This window comes from Ostrinia nubilalis, chromosome 14 (assembly GCF_963855985.1).
Source record: "Ostrinia nubilalis chromosome 14, ilOstNubi1.1, whole genome shotgun sequence".
Lineage (NCBI taxonomy): Eukaryota > Metazoa > Arthropoda > Insecta > Lepidoptera > Crambidae > Ostrinia > Ostrinia nubilalis.
This window is the reverse complement of record NC_087101.1, coordinates 10,925,953-10,941,376: the sequence shown is the minus strand read 5'-3', so window position 1 is coordinate 10,941,376 and position 15,424 is coordinate 10,925,953. Positions and strand designations below refer to the sequence as shown.

The window sequence follows — 15,424 nt, the reverse complement described above, 5'->3', positions numbered from 1 at the left end:
GTTATTTGTCTTAAAATTATTCGTTTTAAAATTATATTATTCGTTTATTATAGTAAATAATTATTATATTAAACGATTTTATATAATTTGATGTTATATCCTCTAAGTATTATATGATATGTAGTTATATCATACATTACACACCCGTTCATACTACCTCTAGATCTATTTTAGATGTTCTCTACAGTGACTATGACAACGCATCACCAAATTGATCGGTTGAGCAGTCACAGACACAAAACGACGTTTTTGTCGCGCGCTTCTACGAAATTGCGATCGGAGAGTCGAAATTTTTGCGATCCAACATCAGAGCAATTTCATGCCATTTTAACGAATCCAATACACCTAACTTACAATATTAAGAGTGTTAAGAGATACGCTTTCACTTAAATATGACAACGTTACGTCTGTATTTATGAATGTTTATTACCTAGCAGACCTTTTGTTTTTTGTTTTCTAGCGGAACACCTTTTGTGAGATAAACTTAAGATTGAAAATAGATATTGTCTACTGTTGTGTGACGTGGTCCGTGATATGTTATCATTTAAATCACACATACACACATCCCATAGTTTCCTAAATAGTTTATGTCGTTTGGCAGCGATAGAAAGCTATAATTTAAAAATCTACCAACTATCTAAAGAGAGAAAATGAACCATTGCGAGTTGTTTAATTTTGAAAAGACTGGATTAAACAAAACCAATTCTTGCTCCTGCAGTGGAGACTGAATGACATCATGATGATGATGAGCATACCGATCTATGCAATGTTTTTTAATAAAGGAAAAACACACAAGCCTTGATCTACTTAATCCAAATCTTTCATTCGCTTCTGATAAATTGGAGAGGTTCGTAAGACTAGATGACCTGATGATGATCCTTGCAATGTCATCACCAAGCTGTAGTCAATGGACGGCGACGATACGCGCACGCGTGTTAGCTAACGTTTCCTCGCTCCGGTAATTAGCGCGATCAACTCACTTTCCCTCGCATATTGTCCGCACCACGGAGGAAATGCTTGTTTTTGGTAGTTTTAATATTGTTGTTGTCATGTGCGTTTGAATTAAACGAACTGGTGGCCAAGATCTATATTTACGATTTGACAATAGTAAATGATCAAATTTTTTAATGACTATTCTTTAATGGATTGTTGGAAATATCCGCAACGACATAATGGTCATAGGTGAGGAATATAAAGTAGCTACGTAGATTTATTTCAACATTTGGACAACTCCCAAATTACGAGGTGTTTCGAAAACTTCTGTCAGTTAAATTGAAGACTTTTACTAACTTATAAAATTATACTAAATGCGCAATAAATGTTCTAGTCGAATAAAAATGGAAAACATTACCTTAATGTTCTAGAAGCAATATACATGTTTGCAACAACATCGAGATAAGAATGGATCGATAAGACAATATAGAAACTATGGCGTTCCGGGAAAAAAGCTGTTATGTTATGGAAAACTAGGCCGTGTAGCAAACATCATGACTTTTAAACGTACCCCGTATTGTACATGCAAAGATAACTTTGATAATAAACAGGCGATTCATATAAAATATATTCACACGTGCAATAAGTATTTTAACATTTACATTTATTTATTTCTCACGATACTACAATAATAAAATCTGATAAGATTGTAAAACATAATAAAAAACAACAACAAAATATGAATTTATAAACTAGTAAGACACAAATAGCACAAAGACGTGTGCACCTACTCTGGCGTAACAAAAATTTCATTTTCATTTTAAATACTCGTAACTAGGAAACCGGAAAATTATTGTATCGAACATGTTTACGACTTCATGAGTCTTATTAACTAATAGAGTGTGTCTCGAGTCGTTAAATTCACTTTGCACGATTAAATAATTAAATGCTTGAAAATAGTTGTCGAACTGAACAAAAAGTAAGTTACAATTTCTTAATCAGAAAAAACAATTGTGAACAAATTCTATTTAAAATACAAAATGGCGAAAACAAAACCGCAACACGGAGCAATCGGCAAGGTGTGAAACAATTACACCACCAAGTAAATTTCAGCCGCCTCTATACATTTCTTGTGTAGGTATTTCACATGCTACGCTTGATGCAAACGAACAATTTTCTAACTGGAATCAAATTATTTCAGATGTAATTGACCCAACAGACGTTTTCTGTCATGATTTAATTAATTTAGAATTAGCAGATCGAAGAAAGTAAAAATCGGTGTCTTCTAGATTAATTCCAATCTCTCTCATAGTGGACAATTAAACTTTAATAAGAATTAAAATAAAACATGAATTGGCCATCTGTTCTCAAGTTTTAAAGATTGGTTAGCACAAACTATCTTCTCTGAACTTTAACCAATAGTTTAAGTAAGAATATAAGATTCATTGCCCACGTGTGTGATGATTACTGATGAATTAGTACGAGTATAATAATTATATAATTAACATAATTATATTCGTAAAAGAAGATGTTTAAGTCGGTGTCGCAATCTTCTCGTTCGATTGACCTTACAATTACGAATTAATTAGATGTTTCACGCTTATTTTTTCGAAAATTTTAATGGGTTTTATAAAAACAATGTAATATCTGAAGTTGGATATGATTTGGTCATTTCTAATATTTTGTAGGGATTGACAGCAAATTTGCGAATAATGAGACTATTTATTAGTTTTGTTTCCAACGAAGATTGTAAGAAATTAGCTTGGCTGCGTGGCGCAACCTGTGTCTCCAACTAAAGGTTGGCTGAACATACAATAGCTACTAACTACTAGTTTAGAAGTTCAACGTAATAAGCCTAAAAATGCTAAAATAATTAAGTTTTAAAATACTGATTGATTTAGGAACCAGGTTACTTCTACAACAAAAACTACAGGTTCTACGTTCTAAATAAAAATGAAGATTTCAAAATTTTACATAGAAACACAATACAATTACAAGAGAAATTATGCAAATTGAACGTACCATCAATCTATTTTATCAGTCCTTGAAAGCACGCACTTTTTCGTTCACACAAAAATAATTCATGCAGAATTAAATTAACAATATACCGCGCAACACAATGTCGAAACTAATTATGACTAATTGATGCACATTCAACTATCACAGCATATTATCGTGATAATAGTTCAACTTATCAACGGTTATTAAGTAAGCAATGCCATGAAAAATCGAGGGTAGTTCACGGAAATTGTAACACACGTTCACCAATCATCACAATTCACCAACGACTACCTTGATAAATCGGCGCATGCATCAAAATTCCGTCAAGTTTGTAAAAATGCATGGATTGGCATTTGATAAACCTGTTTCCCCAAATAGAGACATTAAAATTCACAATCGTGAATCTTTTATCATACCGCATAGAATGCATTCCTGAACGTGGTCCCAAGAAGAAATAAGAGCACACAAGCACTGGCAACACAGTTCACTAGAGTTGAAGAAAAAGAAAAAAGTTAAAATTTCGCGGTATTTTTTTTCAGTTGACGCATCGCTGTGTACGCACGTTTCGCGGCATCTCGGTTGTAGTTCGCGCACGCGTGCTGCGGTCGAGATCCGCGGCAGGTGACTGCGCGCGCGCCGCGCCGCTGCTCAAGCACCGATGCATTTCCGAACGTCCGCTGAACCGAAGTAGGTAGCGATGTCACAGCGGGCCCAGAGAAAATACTCATAGAAAACAACTATCCTCACTTACCGTGCTGTGCTCGTCTTCGGTCATCTTTATTTTTATTTGCGGTCACCGCTTGAATATCAATCATGGTTACAAACCTGGAACAAAAGAAAAAGTTGTTAGACATCCAAATAAATTGTTTGAATTCATTTACTTTTGTCTCCGGTTAAACACTCAGGTATCTTAGAGACTATGACGAATACCGTTTCAATGAACTAAAATACTATTGGTGGAATATCATGGATATAACTACCAGTTATAAATCCAAAATGTGGAAGAAAAAAAAGACAATGAGATAAAAACTATTAATAATTCGACTATTTATTACTTAATCACGGTGAAATAATAAACTGAAGTCAAAAACTTTCATTCAGATTTTTGTTTGTTATGTTATTAAATTCATTGTTATCGAATTTCATGTTTTCATAGCATTTCTGATAAGACAGATCAAACTTTTAATCAAGATAAAAACCGAGATGTGTCACGCATTTCTACAGATAGCAAAGATCAAGGCTATGCAAAAAAAAGTTGTGAGAGTAATCTTCCATAGTTATAGTACGATAAAAAATTTCTTTAACTGATAAATACACGGTATTTCTTCTTTATTATGAGTAACATAAACCAATGGTGTGTACTGTATATATGTAGATAGCAGGAAGCGCTTGCATTTCCTGGCCAGCATTTTCCAGCTCTGTCATAAAATGCCGAGACTTCCATCAAATTGTCAAGTTATTTTGCATTTAACATAGCTCGTAAACAATGATCAACGATTTGTTTGAATTAAACTAAACGGCCTTTCTACGACCTACTGCTGTAGCCTATAAACCACATTATTCGAGGACAGAAATTCAAGGTAAACCAATGGATCGTTTATTGTAAGCATTCAATCGTAAAATCAATAACAATTTGTGAAGACATACCCACAGCTAAGAGCAATTTTTTGTCTGCTCCAAGAATTGCAATTACCAAGCAAAGCTTTTGTTTTCTTTCATTCGGTATCACGTATTCCACTGGCGTAACTTCCGCTAAAATAAATCAATTTTAATTGTCGTACTTTAGTAATTGGGTCATTAGTAATTGTGATTACATCAGTAGCTTTACGTCTATTGGCTGAATATAGGTACGTAAGTCTAGATGCTTGCTTTCATAACATTTTTATTTGAAATACAGTTCGTCATACTCTCACTAATCTGGGAATTACTATCCCCACACAAATCAACCTGTCTTCTTTAAATAGTATAATAACCATTAATGGACACCATGACTGATGAAGCGGAACCACATATTATTAATTTGACTAATTAATATGCATAGTATGCGATCAGTGGAAAAGATAGAGTACAAGATTGGAAGTTTCAATTTGCAAGTACAATGAAACAAAATTATAAATGAGCGATGAAACAAAAAAAGATGTTAATAGCGTTACTCAAAGGTCATATTAAACTCCGGAAGCTCTTAAAGCAATACTTTAAAACCCGTGATAGTGGTCAGTACACTAATCAGCCAGTAATAAAATATTACGTTGTACTTGTGTCGGATATGAACTACTTTTTGTTGTACGCTAAGGTGTGAATGACAGCTAGCTGTGTAGTTGTTTCACGTTCATTGATTCACCACTCAATCGACGTAAACCGAACAGTTTTATTATTGGCGCAACATTTCCTCTAGTAAAACAATCGTAATAAAATTATTGACTTGATCGATCTATATCCTGAAGTAAAACCACTAAATATGGCTGATATTGACACTAACGATTCAACAAAATTTAGAACGGCTGAAATACAAATATGCAGTGGAAGAAATAATGTTCTACGTAGAAAATAACTATAGCTCATGTACATAAGTCTACACTCTACATGCACTTGCAATCGAACCTGGAAATGGTTTTACTACCAATTCCAATGCAGCACCAGCTCTTACAGATCAACACTCGAAGTCGTAAATAAGGGTCATTAGTAATATCAGTAGCGTCTATTAACTTTGGCCCAAGAGAAAAGGTGAATTTCGCAGTCCCGGGTTCCTATGTCGATTGCAATAAGTGCTACATTCGTTTAAATGTCCGCCCATCCGGGGTCTGATGATGTGAACAGGTGAAACTTGTAATCAAAGTACGAACATTACCCGCCTTATGGAATACGGAGATTGGATCACATACGCGGAGCACTTTTTGCGAATATTTCATTGCCATTATAACTGTATAATTTCTTCTTTCTTTTAGTTGTAGTAGAACGTATAGTTTACTACCTAATGACACCAAAAGAAAATCCAAATACACATCAGAGTCAACTGATACCCCAATATGAAATTAATTTATATAATCAAATGCCCACTGAAAATTCTTTAAATTTTTTTAGATCCGAATTCAAAAGATGAAAAAGATAGATCAAACTTGTAACTTAGACCAAACTCTAGGCCACAAACCGACCTTCAACTTAAGTACGAAACAAAGATTGTATTTCTCACAGATCAATGCGCCGGAGCAGTTATTTATTTCCTTTTCCTTCGCCATAGACAATTGCATTAGACTGACATGAGTTACCCATTAGTTAACCAAGTATTTATTTCTATGCTTCTTAATGGAAGGCTTTTAAGTGACCCACTTAAAATGTTCCAACTGTTACTCAACTAACTAGCGATTGTTATTTGCATACCTAATCAATTTTAAATAATTATCCATTATTGAAAATGTAGTTACTAGGTACTGTTTAATTAAAAATTGTTTACTTATTTTATTTGCTAAATTATTTTACAGCTGTTGGTTACATTTCACCTGCTATGAATTCAAGCTTACTTGGCCTAGAAAAAGTAAAACGAAAATGTAGCCAATCGAGTTTTTTTCGTCTGAATATTTTTGTATTACAGTTTTCTTTTATGCTATCAACTTTGTTCCAGTCTAAAATTATTTATAGGTCGTATGAAAATATTCATATAGGTCGATTCCTGAAGACTAAATACAAGGTCCACGCTTCGAAGTGAATACCCATGACAACTCGTGTGGAAACAACCACAATATTAATGGCTACGATTTACCACAGCCGCCCCCACAAACTGCGGTAAGTGGTCGCTAATCGGACCACTGCATCTTGCCACTTCGGTTGCTGCAAACAATGGGCATTGAACGTATGGCATCCACTGCTCGGATGTATTCATGTATTCGCATCTTTCATTCGTCTGGGCGAAAGGGAGATTGGAACTTCCTCCCAAAAAACTAGTTTGTTGCGCAACAATTAGTGATGCGCGGCGTCGGAATCGCAATTCACAGTGACTGACAAACGAGCATCGCGTGTGCGTTGTTATGTTTTTGTACTAAAGCAGACTTTTCTGTCAACATATCAATCTTTCAATATGATTCCTGTCGTGGTGATGCTTTTGTTGTTTACGTTCGTAATTCGTATATTAACTAAAAAAAACTCGATATTTTCATCAGATTAACTGTCTTCCTCCAGCCTACAACAATGCACGCTAGCCATCACACTTTTTATATCAGCAATTATGAGAACTGTGGTAATGTGTGGTAACGTAATTACCAGACTTAGTTGAGATTGAGTCATCACTATAATGTGTGATGAAATGCTTTTACCCACCACATATCTCACGCGATGAAAACATAATAACGGGGTAAATTAACGCAAGAACTTGTGTAGATGATAATTAAGTTTTTATGTTCAAGAAAAAACGATTTAGATCGCACTTTCAACATAAACCGAACTTACTTCTTAAAACATAAGAAGTAACGAATTTATCTAAAGTGACAGCTTAATTGAATCCAATTATTGAAATTGGTGTGATATTGTGTAATCTCAAACGAAAGTGCATTACAAGAGAAACTGTAAAAGGTATTCTAATAAAATTCATATCACCAATTGAGTGAGATGGAATCATCTAATACTTATTGAGTAACTCGGATAGCGGAAGCACCGAATGCAATATATTTTTAATGATAAATCGGTATCAGTTCAGTTATCGATTTACTTTCTCCCCAATCATTCAACCCATTGATACTATCATTGATTGATATTCTTGGATCATCAACATACCAAAATGTACAACTATAACACGTGCGTACCTATTATTATTATGTTCGTGATGGAACACTTTACTTTTTATTTCTCCAATCATTCCAGTTCGTCATAACTTGACCAAATTTTGGAATCGAGAAAGTGCAATTTGGTTTAGAAATTGTATATTTAAATGTGAACATAGGCTCTATTAATTTCACTGTTTCACATTTAGTCTTATAAAAGAACAAAAAAATTCCCAAAATAAATGTTCTAAGATGGAACAGGGTTGTTTCAGAATCTTATCTCTCTAAGAATCTAGGCGATTGATTTGGACAAAATATCCCATTACTAACGAATCCAGCAGTATGGTACCCTTGGCTTGTTTATTCCCATGACTTCTATATTATCACCTGGGCCTGACTGGGCGGTCTCCTTTTAGCGGTGCACGAAAATAGTCAAGTGAAAATGTCTTTAGTGGCTCACTCATCGCCATAGAGCCACATAAGGCGTGGCCGTGATTTCGACACGCGCGCTCTTTATTATGATACCGATGATTTACGGTGTCATTCGATGCTTTCTATATCGAACTCGGTGTAGGTTTATTGTTTATGGTGTATCGTCTTTCATTTTATAACTTGTCGCACGATTTGAGTTTAGCGCTTTACATGTCTTTTTCTGGTTTTCAGTGTACAAACAAAAGTTGTGTGTTAATTTATGTACCATTGTTTTGGCTAACAAATAGTTCTAGCGCCTAGTGACAATATGAGGAGCTCATCACCAATAGCTATTTCCTTCCTTCCAGATAGAGTTAAGAGAAGCATACCTAGCAATGCCGGTAATGTACCATCCATTTAACCAAAACCCATCGCAAATGTGTAAACTCAACTGTAAACAATGCTCCAAATAAAGAGTCGAATCATTTGTATGCACCCAACAAATTGGTGCAGTGCACTAACGACTGCAGTATGGCGTGGCCCATGGCAGCGTAACCCAGTTCGCCCGGTACGGCGCGCGCGCAGCTTTGATGACATTACCGATCATTTGTATGGGACGGACGCGGTTAATAGAGGAAAGTGCGCCACCAAAACAATCGAGGTTAGGGCCTCCGAAAGGGCACGATAATGAGCCCAATTGTTTGTTGTTACAATTTGACAACGTGCATTTTAAATAAATGACCACAACAAAATTGGAGTAGGCAAGCGTTCCACAAGGCCGACAAAAAGTTCAGGGGTATTTGAAGTGAACTTCTATAATATCTAGGCCAAAATACTGTCTCTACTGTAAGGTGCGAAGATTAATCAAACAGGTCATTATAAAACCTAATCATATCATCAAGATCAACATTTAATAATTGAAAATAAATTGGTTCCTTCAACCGTTAGTTTTTCCATTGCACGTTATAGAAGAAAAGCCATTGTTTCTGCTATATTTACGGGAAAACGTAAGAATGCCCGTTATTCCATAAAAATCTAGTCTAGATCTCCCGTCATCAGTAGTATGTGAGAGAATCATGTGACATGTATGCAAATAATTACACTTCGTAAAGAATGGAATGAATAAACGGCTATTGTTCTCATTTATCTCAAGTCAATAGATGTATAGATGTATACGCATAGATCACGAGAATGTATAGATCTTTATGTAAAACAATAAAATGCTGATATCCATTACGTTTTTCCAACCCTTTCTAAAAGACATGACTCACTAAATAAATCATCCAAGAATTGAAAAACAACCTAGAAAAATGGTTTCAAATCTTAACCGATCAATCAAAAAGTATGTACATTTTAAAAGTAGTAGGTATTTCGTCCATATTTGTTGCTTTTCCTCAGAGTATTGTTAATAAAATATTTATCTTTCGCATTTAGTATACCTACCTACCCATGGTTTCTCCATTGATTTTGTGTCTTCATTGCAAATACAATGATTTAGGAAGATTTTTGAAAGATATTCAAGTGAGTCCTATTTTACGAGCATTTTCTTTGGCGCTGCATTTCCCTTCTCTGCATATTTATAAATCGAAAGGTCCTCACTCAGACCACCCCAGTCACTTACAAGTAGGTACAACTATACTTATAGTAAGATCGCTTGCCTAACATTAGCATAGTTGCGTTGCTTAAGTTATAGACGCTATTGTAATTGAATTTATATTTCCCTGACATTCAAATTTCCTATTTGTAACCAGGTGATGTAGACTTCCTAAAACAAACGAGTATTTTACAATATCCTTTAGCTCGTTGAATGAAAGTAACTTCCATGTAAGAAACGGTATAGGTAGAGGATTTCGACGATACGCCTTTTTATTTTACTAGCGGCCGCCCGCGACTTCGTACGCGTTGATCCCGTTTTACCCCCTTAGGGATGGAGTTTCGTAAAGTCCTTTCTTAGCGGATGCCTACGTCATAACATGCCAAATTTCAGCCCGATCTATCCAGTGGTTTGGGCTGTACTTTGATAGATCACATCATATTGCTTAATTACTTGTATCATAATGACTCGTAACAGCTGCTTTTCTAGTATATTAAGAATTGTCTTTATCGATGGACACGTACAAGGTGAATGCGTCAAAATTTACGTTAATTAGTCACTTGTCAAGCCCGTCATTCATGAAATCAAACTTCAATTAAACAATCAGCTTACTATACAGCGTACACGTCATAAATGAGGTAATACAACCATTGTTGTACACATCATTAACTGTTTAGCAATCACAGACGTTAGTAACCAATTACCTTCTTCCAGTGACTCAACAAACTACTAAATCTTATGAGTAAATAAGTAATAGCACTAGTAATGTGAGGCTGGGTTGCATTCGTTTGTTCGTTCGTTTCAGCCAAATGACGTCCACTGCTGGACAAAGGCCTCCTCCAAGGTTTTCCACAATGCACGGTCCTGCGCTGCCCGCATCCAGGCTCTTCCATTTACCTTTACCAGATCGTCGGTCCACCTAGTAGGAGGCCTGCCCACGCTACGTCTTCCAGCCCGTGGTCGCCACTCGAGAACTTTAGGTTTGGGTTGCATTATCTTACTTTTAAACTTTAACAAACGTCAAAAATCTGTCAAACTCCATACAACAAATTATCGTTATAGTTAGGTGGTACAACTGAGCCTTAATGTTCTACACACTCCTGTAACGGAAAACACTATTTATCATGAGAACAAGTTAACTTATTGATGTGTGTTACATTTTGCCTTGACGAAGTTAAAAGTTGCGCGCGCACATATCGTAGCGCAAGCGCTGCGCTCTTCCGCATCCTATTTTAAGTCGGCACATAAATAAAGAGTCGTGTAGTGTGGGGACAGCTGCGGAGTTCCATTTGGAGGGGAATGGACAGACCAATTTGGGTGCTCTATTTCGAAATGGATTGTTTAGGATAGATATTTTAAGCGCCAAAAATGTCTTGGTTAGCGGATCGTAGCTTTGGTTTACAAACTTTTTGCTACGAAATGACTTCATCTTTTACCAATCAATGATACCGGCTTTAACATCATTTCTGAATCGCACTTGTCCGTCAAAATATTTCAACAAAACCTCACTTACCTACCAGCTACAAACCATTATCTACAGTCATTTAAAAGCCAGCTATTTTGAAGTTTATTGAAATTGTGTAACCGACAGCCACCCGTGTTGGGCCCATAGTCAAACACCAGTGAACGCATACTTTACTCGTAGAAACTTGTATAAGTGGTATATCTGACAAACGCATTAGCGTCATGGCGACTCCTGCGCCGTGATTTGACATCTTCTTTCATTCGCCTCGACAAATGATAACACCATTTGATGTCATGTGAAGACAGCGGATGGGAGTCTGAACTAATTGATGCTTTCCTGTCACAGTATTTTTAAGATTTTCTGACGGGAGTCTGTCTCTATGATTATGCCATTAACATGTGAATGGTTAGTGACAATAAATGCCTAAGTTTCCAGTAGCAGTTATCGTTATTGTAACTGTTTAATACTGCCTCTTTATAGGGGTGCCAGGTGTAGGTGTGGATAAAGAAATACGGGGTCTTACTTTTTGATTGTGTCGGGACAAATTCAACCAATATAAAATTGAATTAATTTAATATTTTTCTAGAGTTAAGTAGATGGATAGATTTCTACTAATATTTTTCTATTTGCAGTATTTACATCCAAATGTCCAGCTAAACTGCCCGAGCATTCAGGCAAATCAAAATAATTTATTATTCCTGTTAATGTTATACAGTAAATTAATGTAAAGAACTCTCAATTTTATAGCTAATCACACGTTTCAATTGCGATGTAACTTTCACAACGAGTCGACAACAATAAGTTTATTTAAAAGAGAGGTTTCATTCTCAATCACATACGTTTTAAAATAAAAATATTTCCAACTTTCCATTTTGTTATTGAACGCTCATGTGATATCAATAACCGCTTACATTAACAATGCTCGCGGCACTTGTACCGAATTTAATCTCCATTTAAGTGGAATGGAATATTTATTTAATGTTTATTAACGATTTCAACTTGAAATCACAACAAACGCCGAGAGTTGATTAAATAACATAACAGTAATAGGTGGTGATAGGCTTAAATATTTTCTACCAAGTTCTTACAATTTTTCTTCGAGCAATAACTTAATCACTTTTTTTAAGCATTATTTTTTTATGCAATAACCGGGTAGGTAGTTACTTAAATGCTGGGCTTTTAATTTTAATTAATGTTATTGTCAGTCAATCTTTCCAATCGCAACACCAAAAACTTGGGACGTCATTAATTATTTCAATTATTTTTATTCAACATTCATTACTCATATTTTTTAATTTTATCAACTGTAATAAATGTTGGATGACTACCTACTGCACTTAATATTTATTGAGTAGTTAATTTCACTACCTGTAATTAAATTAAACACATAAAATTGACATAACCTGAACATTACATAAACTGCGAAGATTCTGAATCGACTAAAGGTGAATCATCGATCGATTGTAAAAGAAGGATGTTTATTGCGAAAAAGGAAACTTGTGTTACGTGAACATCTGGTTCTGCAAATAACCCTGCCTTATCGGATCTTCCTGATTGCGAAAGTAATAAACACGAAATTAAATACACTGTTTAATGAATAATGTCGTATCGATGTAAACAATCGATTAATTCATGTCCGAGATACATTAATGAGTCGATGCATAAATATTTCGCATCATGTAATCGTGTTGCATGCACATGACATGCTTTATTTTTTTAATCACCTGCGGTCAAAATTTTGGGGTCATCATAAATTATTTTTGAAAAATGTTATTAATATAATTATAATACTCTATCCATTGTAAAAAATACTTAATAATCATTTCCACATGTAGAGCGTTAGTAGGTATTTTAATAATGCTGACCAAGGTGTGATAATTTGAGATGTCCTATATTTTTTACTTGGAACTCTCTTCATTGGACTCGAGTTGACCGCCTAATTTTAGCTCATACGCCCGTATTCACAAACATTACTATGAGGTCTCATAGTACGCGTGGTCGGCTAAGGGTGACACACGAACCAATCACGTAGCTCTATTCAACGCTGTGCATTCGATTTGCTGCTTCACTTAAGCAAGCATCGTTTGTGAATACGGGCATTAAACCTCATCAAATATCATGACAACCTAACCACTGAGGTCACAATCGAGACTGCAAGTGATAATCGATTATGACCGCACTAAGGTTTGATCCTACAAGGTGAGGCGAGGAATGCAGCGGCGAAAGTGGTGCATGATGTAGTAGCAACAACTTCATAACACGAATTTAAATAATCATAGTGACCGACCGACAAATGAAACCGAATTTCGGTTTCGGTATCAATAACAAGCGGTCTTATTTTATGGTTGTAAGTAGTACTAGCAATTTTATAATGTTGGCCGAGGAATGCTGCGCGATGAAAGTATCATAATAGTACCGACAATTTTATTTACTTTGTAAGCGATCCATTTTATTATGCGAATGAAACTGAATTCAGGTTTTGTAATTATTAATTATTTTAGTACCTATATCAGCTGTAATGTATCCTGAAATGTTATTATCTAATTTTTTATTCAGTGTAATGTTCACTGAATAAAAAATTCGATAATAACGTAAGCAGAGCTTTCTCCCACGTTATCAAAACAAGTTTCTATTATTTATCAAATATAATAATAATAATAGGATCTTATATGTAACTTTATTCTAAAAAGTTGAATTAAAAGCTAAACTCTTATCTTCCGAAATTCTAAAGTATTTAATAAGTATCTAGTACTTCATAGTTCTGGTTTCGGTATTCTCTTATTTGTGTTGATATTTTGATCCCAGCACTAAAACTATACATAATAATATTAATTAATACTTAACGTGTCTCATAAAAATTCATTGAGACGTAGGTGGGCACTTCTTGATTGATGTGAAGCATTATCCAGAGCCATCTCCAATCTAGTTTTCAAAGTTGTTATTCAACAGTTTTAGTTTCTATTTAATATTAGGTAAACAGCAGTAATTAAGTAATTGATTAGATCAGTATTACATAATGTTAGAATAACACGTAACAATGTATGTTACTAAAAATATAAAATTAGTACTAACTAGGTACATCATAGTACAATCACGCACAGTTTGTGGATCAGTACCAGTTCATACTAAGAGATTATTTCAAAATATAGGCCAGTAGAATTAAACACAAAAATTGATTAAATCGGAAATAATTCCTACAAAAGATTTTTTTGCTTTAATGGCTTCATTGGTTGCCCATTAAGACTCTCCTAAGTTTTCGACTTCGACGGAGTTGTGCTTAAGTGGTGGGGGCCCCCGAAAGGGGCGTCGAACCTTAGACCAGGCATACGGCTAGGCAACGTAGTCATGCAGGAGGATACAAGGAAGAGGGGCAGCCACAGTAGGTAACACAGAGTCGTTCAGGTGAGTGCCAGGAAGAGGTGCAGCAACCGCAGTTAAGGAACGGCTGGGACGAACAAGGATAGGCGCATCAAGCTCGTAAGCCTTGATAGGGTTACACTGGTTGAGGTGGCCCTTTTCAAGACTTGGAAGCCTGTGGGTAACAAACCATTGGACATGGAGAGGGTCATTAATTATACGTATATTTTCTACTTTGTCGAACTTTAGCGCGAGAACGGTTTGTCCAAAACATATGAATTTGGTTTTATTCAATGCAGGATTAAGTGCCCTTCAACCGTCATGAAGACCACTTTTTGATAGGGTAAGTCCTTTACGCGGTATAACCGGAAAACCGAAAAAATGCCCCTTTCGGGGGCCCCCACCACTTAAGCACAACTCCGTCGAAGTCGAAAACTTAGGAGAGTCTTAATGGGCAACCAATGAAGCCATTAAAACAATAAAATCTTTTGTAGGAATTATTTCCGATTTAAAAGCTAATTCTACTGGACTAATAAGGTCAACTTTGAAATGAAATACAAAAAATATTTACAAGATTACAAGGAAACAAAGACTAAATTAAGATGTTTTACTCTTTGAGGATTATTTCAAATATTGCAATGTTAAACGCACTCAAGTTTCTCGAGCTAAATGCAATTTTCTTTAAGAACCGTCACACAGGTTTCCTGTGAAACCAAGTCGAACAACTTAATCCGAGGGATGTAATTGTAATCGCACATTGCCTGGCCTTGTAACACACAGTACCGTCAGAGTAAAAAGCTTCATAAATATGTAAATAACACGATTTTTAAATTATTCAACTGAATAAGGCTTTTAATTATAAAATTTACCTCATTGCTAGCTGTCTTTGTTGGACACCCACAAAGCTTTATG

The 15,424-nt window shown here is 35.4% G+C and overlaps 1 protein-coding gene across 1 annotated transcript in view; it reads right to left on the bottom strand.

The window, feature by feature from the left end:
• Nucleotides 1-3,550, bottom strand: part of LOC135078164 (disheveled-associated activator of morphogenesis 1) — an 85,332-nt gene extending 81,782 nt beyond the window's left edge. Inside the window, exon 1 of the mRNA XM_063972749.1 lies at nt 3,351-3,550. The gene's annotated coding sequence lies outside the window, so the exon portion shown is untranslated. The remainder of the gene's footprint in view (nt 1-3,350) is intronic.
• Between the last annotated feature and the right edge of the window lie 11,874 nt (nt 3,551-15,424).